Source organism: Dendrobates tinctorius, unplaced genomic scaffold (assembly GCF_039654945.1).
Source record: "Dendrobates tinctorius isolate UK_male_01 unplaced genomic scaffold, ASM3965494v1 ptg000028l, whole genome shotgun sequence".
In the NCBI taxonomy this organism is placed as follows: Eukaryota; Metazoa; Chordata; class Amphibia; order Anura; family Dendrobatidae; genus Dendrobates; species Dendrobates tinctorius.
The window spans coordinates 57,343,312-57,358,205 of record NW_027361696.1 but is presented as its reverse complement, the minus strand read 5'-3'; the positions used below and the strand labels follow the sequence as shown (position 1 = coordinate 57,358,205).

The 14,894-nt window shown below is 42.4% G+C and overlaps 1 long non-coding RNA gene across 1 annotated transcript; it reads left to right on the top strand.

Annotated features, from left to right (window-relative positions):
• The first annotated feature begins 308 nt into the window (after nt 1–308).
• Nucleotides 309–13,326, top strand: LOC141085428 (uncharacterized). The gene is made up of 5 exons (XR_012231306.1): nt 309–437; nt 3,607–3,685; nt 3,871–4,233; nt 5,422–5,518; nt 13,172–13,326. It is a non-coding gene; the product is annotated as an uncharacterized lncRNA (long non-coding RNA).
• The last annotated feature ends 1,568 nt before the right edge of the window (nt 13,327–14,894 follow it).

The following is a 14,894-nucleotide window of genomic DNA, read 5'->3' as shown; positions in this document are numbered from 1 at the left end:
CACTGCCATACTGATGTAAAGTTGATGAGCCTGGGCGAGCAGAACACAATTGAAGAATTGCTTGCAAATTGCATATGGAGTGGTTACATGAGTGCAAAGACTGTATAAAAGCCAAATCTTACCAGTGACTCCATTATGTGCTGTCAAGATTCCACATTACAATCCCTGCCAAATTAGATAAATGTCCCGGGCAAACCCTTTCACATATGAATAAAAATATTTTGCTTTTAGCATTAATGATGAGACTCATCGACTATAATTACTACATATTTATATTCAGGAATCTGAACAGTGGATGATAGGTATCCTAGATTACGCCCTGCTTATTTCTCAGGTTCAGCCTTCAATACTGATCTTTCCGGGTATATATTTGCCTGTGGAATAATTTTCATAGATATTGCAAAGGCTTCCAGCTTCACACGAACCTTGTCATCTTGGTGAGTCTTTTTTATGGTTATGTGTGGTACTATCACACCGTTCTGGGGAAAAATTATCATAATGAACCAAAAATAGTCAATTTACGAGTTAACATCTGATGGGCAAGGTTGATATAGCGTTATATATGGAGATTGGTCATTGTTTCATAAGCTTCAGTGCCAAGACCGAATTCTTTGTCTTCTTTAGGATTAGTTCAAGCTGTAGCTTGAGCCTTTTGATGGCTCAAATCAGGATGATTTCATTGCTGAAAATGGTATACTAGGCAGTATGCCATCACCTTTTAATCTACAAGGATTTAATACTTGGGAGCACCATCAATTTAGAGCATAAACAGGGCTTTATGGGGCTCAGAGGAAATCAAAACTGTGGCATCTTTATTCTTGGGTTCAGAAGGTTCCCAACGATCATGAAGTGATGGCATACCCTAACATATCATTTTATAAGATGGAATTATTAGTCTGATCCTTCATGTTTTAAAGGAAACCTGACTGCTGGTACATGTCCTAGACGACTTTAAGGAACGTTTCCTAGTCAAACAATTCTGGCTGAAATCATACAGCCAATGCCTGATTTGAAGTAGATCTTCTACAAAATCGTCCTCAAAAACTGCTTGGAAAACTCATGCTACTCATTTCCATGGGAAATCCTCTTTTTCTCTCCTGAAGTTATGTGCACACTGAGGTTTTAAGAGAGTTTTTGGAAAAGAAACAGAGCTGTAATTGCCTTAAAGTGGAACCTGGCAGAAACTTCTCCAAACTTGGCACTGTCCAAATCAAAAGACTACAAACTTCCAAAACTCCTCAAAATTTCAGCATGGTGGGAATTATGTTATGAGCTGTTATCTAGCAGCACTCCCGCCTATCTGGACACCATATCCAACTGAAGCATCTCACTAAGGAGGTCACTTCTGTAAGCTAAGTATTGAGTTATGTTATACACTTGCTATCAATAGATGAATGTATAACGAACTTACCCAGTGTGAACTCCTGAAGAACCTACTTTAGGGGAAATGTGCCTAGTTAAGCATACTTTGTACATTTATTTTACCACGCTTTCTTACAAACCTTATTGGGTTCGGCATACTTTATGCATTTATTTTTTCAATTTATGGATTAGGCTGAATATTCATTCTTAGCAATCTGATGAGATAGGGTTTAATAAAATTAATTTTGCTGACTTTTTTTGGTATTATTACGCTTGATAGCATAAAAATCAATGCTATTGAAGCGCTCACAGGACACTATCGGTGCTGTTTTGTGATATATATGCTACACAATTTTCTATACATCAGTATAACCTTAATATATCTATGCCTGATGGCAAATATAAGGGCATGTAAGCATTTGTATCAGGAATTATTGACTAAGGAACTAAATGTAGACCATTCTATATAGTCAGTGTTGGACTGGAGTAGCAAGGGCCCCCAGTAATGTGGACACACTGTTCAGCTACATGCATATATTACATTACCCTAATTCACAAATTTTCCTCTGCTTCTATAAAATAAACTAAGTACCTTATTGAATGAATGATCAAATACTGCTTTTATCTGTACATAGTGTAAATCTATTGGGCCAAACACTGCTCACGTTGGGAAGTAAGTGGCTCACTCCTGCACCGGGGGATTCTACTGTTCTGTGGGCCAGTCCGACTCTGTATATAGCACTCATGGACTTACCATCTAGGTTATGCTCCATTTTCCCCAGTGCATTTAATTACTAGACTATCTCAGCTAATTTTTCATATAGGGTTCAAGAGGGAATACTAGGGCAAGTCAACATTGAGCAGGGGTGCCATTTGTGATTAATTAACATGTCAACCTCCGTGACCAGCTAGGATTGTAACTAACTGGAAATTAGGATTCACTAGATTTTCTGATACTTATTTTTTAATTTAACTATGGTTTATTTTTTTGCACCATAGTGCTATTGATGTGGGTTGTCTCATATATTAGTGGACCCAAGCCAACCTAGGTTCTAATGAGTATTAAATAAAGGAACATCTATATAAGTGTAAATTCTGTGAATTGGTATATAATGAGATACTCCTTTTATATATTTTTTTTATATGCTGTAATGCAATAAAAAAATAAAATAAATAATATTATATAGAAATACTATATACTGTATCATATATATTGTACAAATATAAGCCGTTTAAGGGGTTATAAAGGACTTGTTGCTGTTTTTGCTCTTATTTTATTCCGGCTGCTCCCTTGAGTATTCAATTATCTTTTTAATCTGTCACACGATTTCAGAGATTTTTGATCTAATGTTAATTGTTATGGTCTTTATCAAGGAGGCGTGGTTCACAGGATCCTCTGGGGCGTGTCTTTAGGCTGCTCTGCGTAATTGCTCTGTGAGCCACACCCCATTACAAGTGTCATGGCCCTGCCATTCATAAGGTCCTAGGTAGGGATGCAGTGAGTGATAGCTCAGCCACCCTATAAAATTCACAGGCATGCTGGACTGTCAGTTTTGTGAATGACAGAGGAGTCACCCAATCAGTGGTACGAGAATGATAAGGTGACCGGATTGTGAGTGACAGCTTAGGTGCTCGCCCATTTAGGTCAGGCCTGCTGTATTTCTCCCATTCTGACCTATTGCCTGGCTGACAGTGGTTAGATCATTGCCAGTCATAGCTCAGTGGTGTGTGTACCTTATTCTCCTGTCCTCTGTAATTCTGATCTTTTGCTGCCTGACCTTGAACCTTGCTTTTGACCATCCATTTGCCTAGCCCCTTTGTCACGATCTGCTATCTGCAATTCTGACCTCGGTCTTTGACCTGTTTACTCCTTTCTCTTGCTCCTCTGTTTATGACGAACTTTCTTGGTATTTGACCCCAGACCTCTTGACTCCCCCTTCTCACGGCTTGCCTGTGATAACTGACGTTTACAAGCGTCAAAAAAAGACCATAAAAATATGCATTGAATAAAAAGGTCCATATCTCTGGAGCCATATGGAAAATTTCTTTAAAAAAAAACCTAGAATACTCAGAGAAGCTGCGTGAATTAAATAAGAGAAAACTGGACTTTTTTGACCAAGTGACAGGTCCACTTTAAGACTCAAAATGACAGAGATATATTTTTTTATAGTATGGCATAGTGACATGAGACATAATTAAAGAATTGTTCCCATTTTTGTACTGACTTTTTATTTTTGAACACAGGTCAATATTTTTGAAACCTATAAAGTAAGGACATCCTTCAACATGTCATCCCCAATCTTCAGAGGATTTCTTCTACTAGGTAAGGAATAATCTGAAGACATTTCATTAATCACATGTAAACTGAAATAAACTATACATACAGTAATATGAATGCACAATGCAAAATTATTTTTACTATTTTGATATCAAATTAAAAAAAGTAAAACATTTTGTACATCAATGAGACCATCCCCAGAATATACTGAAATTGGATTCTTTTTTTAGGTTTTCTTTGTCTTTGGTTGACTCCAACAGAGCAAGTAATAAAAATAGTATCGGATCCAAGTCCACCCGTACTCGGTGCAGACGTTATATTATCTATTGAGGGATCAATGGGCTCTACTGTGCAAACTATTAGCTGGTACCAATCCAAACAAGTTGATCTGAGCAAATTTATTGCTGGAGTAGTGAATCTTGGAACATCACCAAATAAGCTAAAAGGAACCATCGCTATTGCCCAAGATGGTGCCGATACAATAGCAAATGGTTCCTTAAAGATTCCAAACTTCAAAATGACTTATGTAAATTACTATACAGTTCAAGCGATAACTGAAAAGAACATGGAGACGGCCACCATCTTATTGATCAGTGAGTATATACAACTTATCAACATCCATGACAGATATATTGGATCTATTGCAGCAGACTAAGCATTCTCAATGGAAAGGAATTGTCCACTACTCGGGCAACCCCTTCTCGATAACTATATTCCCCCATGTAGAATAAAAACATTTTATACTCATCTCACTGTAATTCCATTAATGTTGGCATATGGTCTCACAGGGCTCGTGTCATGTTGTTATGTCTTGTGAACCCTTCAGCCAAACATCGAACACTAATGGACTGCTTCATTCTCACATCCTTCTGTAAAAAGTGCCGCTACCGCTCTATCATTTCCTCCAGATGTCAGTTTCATCCAGAAGAAGTGAGAGGGAAGCTGCCAATTAGTGGCCGTTGATTGGCTGGAGTGTTCACATGATATAATGCTACGCAAGCTTTGGGAGTCCAGGTACTGACATCACTGGAGGGGGGCAAGTAAAAGGTGTTTGTAGTTGAGAATCGGTTGTCCATGTGGTGGACTTCACCTTTAATACGTCCTAATACCATGCTCCAAATACCCTGCATAAATACAAAAAAAAACCTCAGATTTCCTACAGCCACCACTAGGGGGAGCTTGAATATAATAGACAGCAATAAGAAAATGCTCCTTTGCTCCCACTACTGGTAGCTTCAGTCAAACACTTCTTTTTCTCATTTCACTCTGGTTATGTAGAAGATCTATGTATCTTTAAAATTAATGTATCCTAATAAACCATCTCGATAGGGGTTGTGGATGTGAGACAATCCCTTTGCTCACACCAAGATCTAAATCCTCTGCTGAGTTAAAAATTAATATTCTAGTTTCCTCCAGCCACCACTAGGGGGAGCTTAAATATAATAGAACTAAGTAATAGAACAGTATGCAGCAAGCTCTTGGGCTCCCTCTATTGGTGGCTTCAAGCAAACACTTTTTTTTCTTTATTTTTTACTTTGGCTATGTAGATAATTCAGAGCGTTGTATATATGAAGCTCAAGTGTCCTAACAGATTAGCAGACAAGGGTTATGGGTATTAGACAATTCCTTTAACGTGAAGACAAGCATGTGATTGGCTGCCTGGAACAAAACTTTTATTATTTAATCTAGTTTATATAGTAGGGAAACTATGAAGTCTAAATATAAGTAGGACTGTATTTTGAAAGAATTTGATTAACAGAAGCTAAGTATTCCTTTTCTAGCTTCTAACTCATCGGCGATTTCCTCCAGCATTCTCCTCTTGGCCGCGGTGCTGTTCTCATCTCTCAGATTCCTCTGAAAGGAGATCGTCCGTAAGAGGTAAGTGGCCATATCTGCCCTACAGCATCTCCAACACAGCAGGATTTACATATAGTAATATATAAAGACAAATCATCCATATAATGTTTTGCTTTAAAAAAAATATCGGGGGGTAAATACTTAATCAAAAAGTAAGAAAATTTGCCATTTTATTTCAATATTAGTCAGCGTAGCTGGAGTTTAAGAGAGAGCATTTAGGCTATGTACGCACATTGCGGATTTGCCAGTGGAATTTTCTGCACGGATTCTTCCTCTCTTGGCAGAAAACGCAGTTGAAAATCTACGCGGTTTTGATGCGGATTTTCATGCGTTTTTTTCACGCGGACTTGTATGCGTTTTTGTAAACTAAATAAAGATATATTATTTAATTTAAAAAAAAGTGATGTCATTTCTGTTTCCAACCTCTTCTTTTACATACTCCATTGAATATCATAATACCATTACATACCATGTTCACATATAATGTTTACCCATACAAAAAACAAATATAAGTGAATATTGATAGAAAAATACAAAAGAGAGTCCAGGTGCAAAGCTCCCAAAGGCATGTACCAAACCTTTATGATGCATAAAATCCAGAAATCAGTAACAGCACACCGATTTTTCAGAGTTAAATGAGAGCTGTTTATTTAGCCCATAAGTGCAACGTTTCGGTTCAAGTGGCGAACCTTTTTCAAGCTTGAAAAATCGGTGTGCTGTTCCTGCTATCTAAAATCCAGAGAAATTGGAGGCAGCACACCGTTTGTAGTAAAAAAAAAAAAAAGAGCTATTTAATAAGCCCAAAAGGCGACGTTTTGGTCCAAGCAACAGGAACCTTTCTCAAGCAGTGAACATGTGAAAGTGCCAGGTATATAAAGGGTATACATAATTATAATCATTCACATTAATCATCATTGTAAGCGCATGTATTTACATTATAATTAACATGCATAAAGTGCAGGCAGGGATACAGGAATTATTCATCACATAAAGTGCAGTGCATAAATATAGATAGAGAAGGCACTGAATGGACTGATATGTGGACCTGTCTGATGGAAGAAAGGCAAATGTAAAATGTGCTGTGTACAATGCTTTATTATGATCATCACTGCCCAACTCAGGCGGTGAGACCACGCCGAAAGATAGAAGAAAAGGACCCGAGCTCAGCAGGTTGAAGATTGTGATTTGTGGACTGTGATTGGGATTGCCGGAGTTGACCCAGAAAGTGACTTTGCAAACTCACAGAAATGGCGACCGTTGGGATGGAGGAGTTTGGCGTCACACTGGACAGTCAGGGACAGCTAAGTCGGGCCCGCACCTGGGGGAGCGGTGTACATTGAGTGACAAGCGCCCCTTCCCTCTGAACGCTGGAAAATGGGTGGAGAGGCCGGCGTGAGCCCCACTTTGGAATAGGAGTGACACAGCTGGGAAAGCTGGGTGCCGCTACAGGAAAGCTGGGCACACTTCCACGTTGAAGGACTACTGCGGGTGGTGGAGTCCCCGACAGCCGGACCTGTGGAGCTGGGAGCAGTTACAAAAGCAGCAAGCTCTCACCCATCCTGAAGACCTGCCGCAGATGGAGTCCCCGACATCTGAGCCTGCAGCCCCGGAGCCAGAACACCCAGCAGAGATGCGCCCACACTCTCCTCAGTCCGCGCGGGAAGCGGAACCCGCTCTTCAGCCGGAGGAACTACCGCTCACGCTCCCCGCGGAACCAACGTGCCTGGAGGCTGTTCCTGCTGGACGGCAGGGAGAAGAACCCCAGCGCACCCCAGGCAGCGGCACCGGAAGTGACGGCAAGACAGTGGATCCGATGGAGATCCCGGTCTCCCGCATGCAGCAGTACCTGCAGGAGCTGACGGCCGGATGGAGTTGAGCCGCGACATCAAAGGGAGTGCATCTCTACCCCAGCCTGTGGTGGACCACACAGCCCCAACGCTGCCCCACTGCGGGGACACAGGGCCCAAGGTACACGTCACTGAGCACCCGAGCTCCAGCCCGGCGTCCACTAAAACCACCGTGCCCTCCGGAGAAGATGTCGGTCCCCGTGCAGAGGCAGCTGAGGACGCCACTGCCCCTGATTCTTCCCCTCAGTTTGGGGGCTCAGCGGCTGCAGAGTCATCCTCGACCCGAGCCAGGGCCCAGGTCTCCTGTAGGGATACGGCACGGGAAACGCGCCGCGGAACTCTCCGTGGCCCCTTCTTGCCCTTCTATTGCACGTTGGCACCTTCTTGGACTGCCTCACGTCCCCTCCAGGGTCAGGAACCCTGCAATGCTCATCTGGAGAGTCCATGATGGTCTACGGGACATGAGGAAAATTGTTTGTGGGGCGCCTGTTGCGTAGCAGAACTACTACGGGGAAGGTGGACACTCCTGACCCTGGATCTGGCAGTCATCCTGGGAGCTCCGTGGCGGCGGAGTTCCCTGCGGTCGGCGACCATGGTCGGTCAGCAGGGGGAGGTCCGGAGCACCACTGAACCATCCGATTGTGGGACTGGTTGCACAGGCTGGGGACTGTTCCGCTTCCCCTCAGGGTAAGAAACCCTGTGTCCTGAGGTGGCAGGGATGGATGGGGGTGCTTCCCACAAAGGAAGGGGGCGCCCCAATGTTTGGAAAGTTTAGTAATGGTTAATAATGTTTAATAAATATTTGAGGTTATAAATGTAGAAATGTTGGAAAAATATTTAGCGGATATGCTGAACAGTTTAAATGTTGCAAATAGTAAAAGTGGTAAAACCGTTAACATATGGTTATACGGATAAAAATGTTCAGACAGGTCCAAGATGCGAATATGTAGGAAAATGCCTGCCATGATAAAAATGTAAAAGAAGGTATATGACGGTTTGTGGTTTGGAACAGACAGCGGTCCACAGGTCAGGTCCTCGGTGGGAAATACCCAAAAAGAAGGAGGGGGAAAATGGTGACCTAGTAGGCTCCATGACAGCTTCGGTCATTTCACCCCTAGAACTAAACACAGTTCTGGAAGCGTGGAAAAGTGGAGGAGAGCACCCGTTGAGGAGTCCGGGTGGTCCTATTCCAATTAAAGATGGGCATTTGAAGTGAAAGATATCTGGGGGAGAGTACCCGTCGAGGAGTCCAGGTGGTCCTACACCAATGAATTGAGAATTGTCATATAGGCGCAAGCGCCTGCAAGTAGCCATTAGCTACTCGGAGTTTAATCGCTCCTGGCCCTGCCGAGCACCCCGTGTAGAGCTAAAGTGCTCCAGGCTCTGCTCGGCAACCGGCCACAAAAACAGGATTGTTGGGGGCGACAATAGTCAAAGGAAGGAAGTATGTAGGGGGATGGACTGATATGTGGACCTGGTTGATGGAAGAAAGGTAAATGTAAAATGTGCTGTGTACAATGCTTTATTATGACTTGTAGACATATGTGGGGAAAGCAGATAGAATCAGCTAGAGATGGTGTAGTTCTGAGTTTTGGCCACTAGAGGGAGACACAGGACAGTGAGCAAAGGACTTAACAGCAGCTGAAGCTAGGAAATGCAAAGTTATGGTGGGCAGAGCTACAGGGACTGAGAAGGAAATTCCAAGGAAAAGGAATAAAAGGAGGGAGAGTCCCAGGGTTAGGTTGAGACAGTCGGGGTGGTGGCCTTGACATGATAGCTGCAGGACAGAGGACGCCTGGGGTACCGGACGGCTTGACACCAAAGAGGTAGTAAGTGTCGCAGCGGACGGACAGGCTCGAACAGGGGTAGCGCTGTGGCTGTGGGCCTAAGGCAGCCACAGTGAAAGAACCTAGAGGGCCGTCGCATCAGGAAGGAGAAGGAGGAGGTGACAGGTACCCAGGCTAGTGTGCAGGAGCTGTCATACTGCTGTGGATGTTGGAGAAGACAACCAATAAAGAGGACCTGATTGAACTTCTATCTGCTTCTGACTCCAGTCTTTTTCGCAACCGTAAGGGACCACACCCCAGTCGGCACACGATCCTACATATGCATTTAAACATCAATTGGTAATCATAAAACAAGTGTACAACCTTGCTAATCACATCCATGACTTGCCCCACTCTCTTAGGTAAAGGCAAAAAGATCCAAATACACGTTACAAAGGAACAAAACCTCGGCGCTACTAAGTCACAGAGCTTTTTTTATAAAAAAAATATAAGCAGAAAAATAAATATACAACAATATTATAGCATGTTTATAGTTCAGTTTTCATCTTATGCTAATAAAAAACATCATAGATATAGTTATCTCATTTTCAAGTATGTTACAAAGGGACAAAACCTCAGTGCTGCAATATATTCATATAATGACTAATAAGCCACAGCACCTTTATGAGTATAGACAAAAAAACTAATTATACAGCACATAAAGTCTTAATATAGTAGCACTTTGATCTAATGGCACAATTATTGTTCAATAAATGTAATGCTAGTAAAATTAAATCGCACCATACATATAAGACTCTCATTTTCAAGCATGTTTTAACCCCTTTCTGACCTTAGACATACTATCCCATCCATGAAACCCATGACATTCAGATCATTGACGGGATAGTATGTCTTTGCGATAAGCCACGCACACAGGGGGCGCTGCCGATCGCGGACGGACGTCAGCTTTCTCACAGCTGACACCCGGCACTAAGTGCCAGGAGTGGTCACGGACCACTCTCGACACTTTAACCCCCGACACACTGCGATCAAACATGATTGCTGCTTTCCGGTGGCATAGGGAAGCATCGCACAGGGAGAGGGTCTCCCTGCGTGCTTTACTGCAGGTCCCCGGATCCAAGATGGCCAAGGGGTCCTTCCGGGTCCTTCCAGGAGGTGGCTTGTCAGTGCCTGCTGAGAGCATTCACCGGCAAGCCTCCTACACAACCTGTCAGATTGCTTGTCTGACACTGTGCTGTGCAAAGTGTCAGATCAGCGATCTGAATTGTATAGCAATGTCCCACCCTAGGACAATGTAAAAAAGTAAAAAATATATATATATTTTAATGTGTAAAAATATTTTTTTTTAAATCCTAAATAAATATATATATATATATATATATTTCCCCAATAAATACACTTATTTATGTAAATTAAAAAAACACTAAAAGTACACATATTTAGTATTGCCACGTCCGTAACGACCTGCCCTATAAAACTGTCTCACTAGTTAATCCCTTGAGTGAACACCGTAAAAAAATAAATAAAAAACAAGGCAAAAAACAATGTTTTATCATCATACCGCCAAACAAAAGTGCAATAACACATGACCAAAAAGATGGTACCGCTGAAAACGTAATTTTGTCCCGCAAAATATGAGCCGCCATACAGCATCATCAGTAAAAAAATAAAAACACCCCGCCATTAGCTGGGGCTGGCAACTTACCACATGAAAAATGCCTGATGATGAATGGACCTGAGTAGTCTCAAAAGCTTTCAATTTGTTACCATCTTTTCAGTTAGCCATTAAAACCACTGAGTACCCTCAAATGTTTCAAATTTTAATATTACTGGCTATCACAGCAGAAAGATATACAGTGGGGCAAAAAAGTATTTAGTCAGTCTGCAATAGTGCAAGTTCCACCACTTAAAAAGATGAGAGGCGTCTGTAATTTACATCATAGGTAGACCTCAACTATGGGAGACAAACTGAGGAAAAAAAAATCCAGAAAATCACATTGTCTGGTTTTTTTTCATTTTATTTGCATATTATGGTGGAAAATAAGTATTTGGTCAGAAACAAGCAATCAAGATTTCTGGCTCTCACAGATCTGTAACTTCTTCTTTAAGAGTCTCCTCTTTCCTCCACTCATTACCTGTAGTAATGGCACCTGTTTAAACTTGTTATCAGTATAAAAAGACACCTGTGCACACCCTCAAACAGTCTGACTCCAAACTCCACTATGGTGAAGACCAAAGAGCTGTCAAAGGACATCAGAAACAAAATTGTAGCCCTGCACCAGGCTGGGAAGACTGAATCTGCAATAGCCAACCAGCTTGGAGTGAAGAAATCAACTGTGGGAGCAATAATTAGAAAATGGAAGACATACAAGACCACTGATAATCTCCCTCGATCTGGTGCTCCACGCAAAATCCCACTCCGTGGGGTCAGAATGATCACAAGAACAGTGAGCAAAAATCCCAGAACCACGCGGGGGGACCTAGTGAATGAACTGCAGAGAGCTGGGACCAATGTAACAAGGCCTACCATAAGTAACACACTACGCCACCATGGACTCAGATCCTGCAGTGACAGACGTGTCCCACTGCTGAAGCCTGTACATGTCCGGGCCCGTCTGAAGTTTGCTAGAGAGCATTTGGATGATCCAGAGGAGTTTTTGGAGAATGTCCTATGGTCTGATGAAACCAAACTGGAACTGTTTGGTAGAAACACAACTTGTCGTGTTTGGAGGAAAAAGAATACTGAGTTGCATCCATCAAACACCATACCTACTGTAAAGCATGGTGGTGGAAACATCATGCTTTGGGGCTGTTTCTCTGCAAAGGGGCCAGGACGACTGATCCGGGTACATGAAAGAATGAATGGGGCCATGTATCGTGAGATTTTGAGTGCAAACCTCCTTCCATCAGCAAGGGCATTGATGATGAAACGTGGCTGGGTCTTTCAACATGACAATGATCCAAAGCACACCGCCAGGGCAACGAAGGAGTGGCTTCGTAAGAAGCATTTCAAGGTCCTGGAGTGGCCTAGCCAGTCTCCAGATCTCAACCCTATAGAAAACCTTTGGAGGGAGTTGAAAGTCCGTGTTGCCAAGCGAATAGCCAAAAACATCACTGCTCTAGAGGAGATCTGCATGGAGGAATGGGCCAACATACCAACAACAGTGTGTGGCAACCTTGTGAAGACTTACAGAAAACATTTGACCTCTGTCATTGCCAACAAAGGATATATCACAAAGTATTGAGATGAAATTTTGTTTCTGACCAAATACTTATTTTCCACCATAATATGCAAATAAAATGAAAAAAAAACAGACAATGTGATTTTCTGGATTTTTTTTTCTCGGTTTGTCTCCCATAGTTGAGGTCTACCTATGATGTAAATTACAGACGCCTCTCATCTTTTTAAGTGGTGGAACTTGCACTATTGCTGACTGACTAAATACTTTTTTGCCCCACTGTATATTTTTCCCATATCAAAAAGTATGTTGTCATTCTTTCACAGCAAGCAGAGTTGTAAAGAATTTTATGGTATTTAAAGAGGACTGGTTACAAGTACAGAATTGGACGTCTCTTATTTGATTTCCTCTGTTCTCCTGAGTATTCAATTTTTAGGTTTTTTGGAAATAGGCCGTATGGACCCAGAGATAGGGGCTTTTTTATTTAATGTTACTTTTTATAATCTTTACCAATCAGGAGGTGCTCTTTGGATAATTAGGCAGAGCGGTCTAAAGACACGCCCCAGAGGATCCTGACTCTTAGTAAAGACCATATTTGCACTACATAAAAAGTCCTATATTGCTGGTACCATATAACGGATTTACAAAAAAAAAACAAAAAAGTAGAATACTCGAGGGATGAGCGGATATAGAGTGAAAACAACAATTGTCACTTTTGACCTCATGATAGGTATAATAGAAAATGGAGTATTAGGTGACTGGTTTGTATCATGTAATCTTCTATATTATAGAATCATTAGAAAATTCCCGACATTAGTTATTTTTAGGGATTTCATGGTGTTATATTTTTTCTTCCACCAGGACAGTTCCTGCAGGATCCCTGGAATATACCGATTCATATGACAGTGTTGTGATATCTTTCCTTATGGCAGGGAGTAGACACAGTTTTTGCCCAAATAAATTATTTGCATATTTTAATAGTAACTTAATGAAATAAAAACAATACACTAAAAATACTCTCACGCTCGTAAACTGAATAACATTAAAGAAGCTTGTTTGTGCCCTTCATCCACATCTACTGCCAATGCAGCCTCGTAAGATGAAGAGTCTTGAAGACAAGAGAATGTTTTAGAACCTTCCCTATTGCCTGTTGTGAAACTACACATCCTTGTATACCATCAAAGACGTATTATCACGTAAAGTTGAGATTTGCAGTTTTCAAGCAAATGGCGCATTACTGCTGAAATGATCACGAGTATGTTGACCTTGTGGGAAGCAGTGACCTGTTCACTCATATGGCATGAGGGAGGAACTAAACATGTTGGGGTTAGGATAATAGAGTGGAGAAATTACAAAAAAGCCCTTCAGTTCTAACCATCAGATAAACGGATTGGTTCCAGCAACAGGAGGTAAATGAGCTTATCTTGAGGGAGGAAGTGACCTGTACACTAATATCATTATTATATCAAGCAGAGGAGTGCACATGCAGTGAGAACATCATGGAATCGGTAGAGGTGAAAGAACATGTAGTCAATCAGATAATGGAAATGGTCACAGGAACAGGAGGTGAGTGAGCTGATCTTGAGGGAGGAAGTGACCTGTTCATTCATATTTCAATGAGAAGAGAACTAGATGTGGTGGGGTTGAAGTAATGGAATGAACATTAAAAAAGTTTCTAACCAATCAGATTATGGGAATGATCGCAGCAGTAGGAAAAAAGAATAGTGTGATGGTCTTGTAGGAGGAAGTGACTGGGACGCCCTCACACCCAGGGCTGTGGGGTACTCGGTAACGGGCCCGATGAGCTTCAATGGGAGATGTCACGGCAGCTGGGACCCGTCCCGTGGCCCTGGGCGCCCATTGTAAAAAGGAGAATGTTCAGTGGGCTTGTGGTAGTGAAAGTTTATAAGTGATTCGTGACGCCACCTGTGGTATTCGGCAATAGAGATGTAAGCCGACGCTGCAGACAGATCCTCTGGGACAGATGGTGTGGTGCAGCAGTGATGTTATAGCCCTCCACAGGCAGGGCTGTAGTCCCAGAGCAGTGTAGGTGAGGTGACGCTTAGATGGTGTAGTGTCAGGCGCAAGGGATGTAGCAGTGCTGGGCAGGTTGGCGCAGGAATAAGTGGAGGACACCAGGGCATGTAGTTCCAAAGCTTTACTCACAGTCTGTTGTGCAAACAGGTGCCCGCTTCCGTGCCGTGTCCTCCGGGTTAGGGACTCAGGCAACCTCCAGGCCAGATGGAATACTCCCTTCCAACACTCCCCCAACATATGTGCCTTTTCTGAACGTCTCCTCTTATAGCGCCTATGAATGAAGTACCCCTAGTACTGAGTTACACTGGAGTTCCTACTGTCAGATGTTCCTATGAACTCTACTTGTACAGCAGGCAGCTGTAGCCTGCTTCGGGGACTCCTTGCTATTAAGTCCTGGCTCACTAATATGTTGCTGTTGTGCCCCCAAGTCTTGTGTGGGAATAAAGTGGTCACTACTTCTAGTCCTCCGGTGTCTGCTGCAGGACCATTAGTATCCGTACAACCTCGGGGACTGGACCCCGGTCTTGCGCTTAGAACTTGAAAAGGG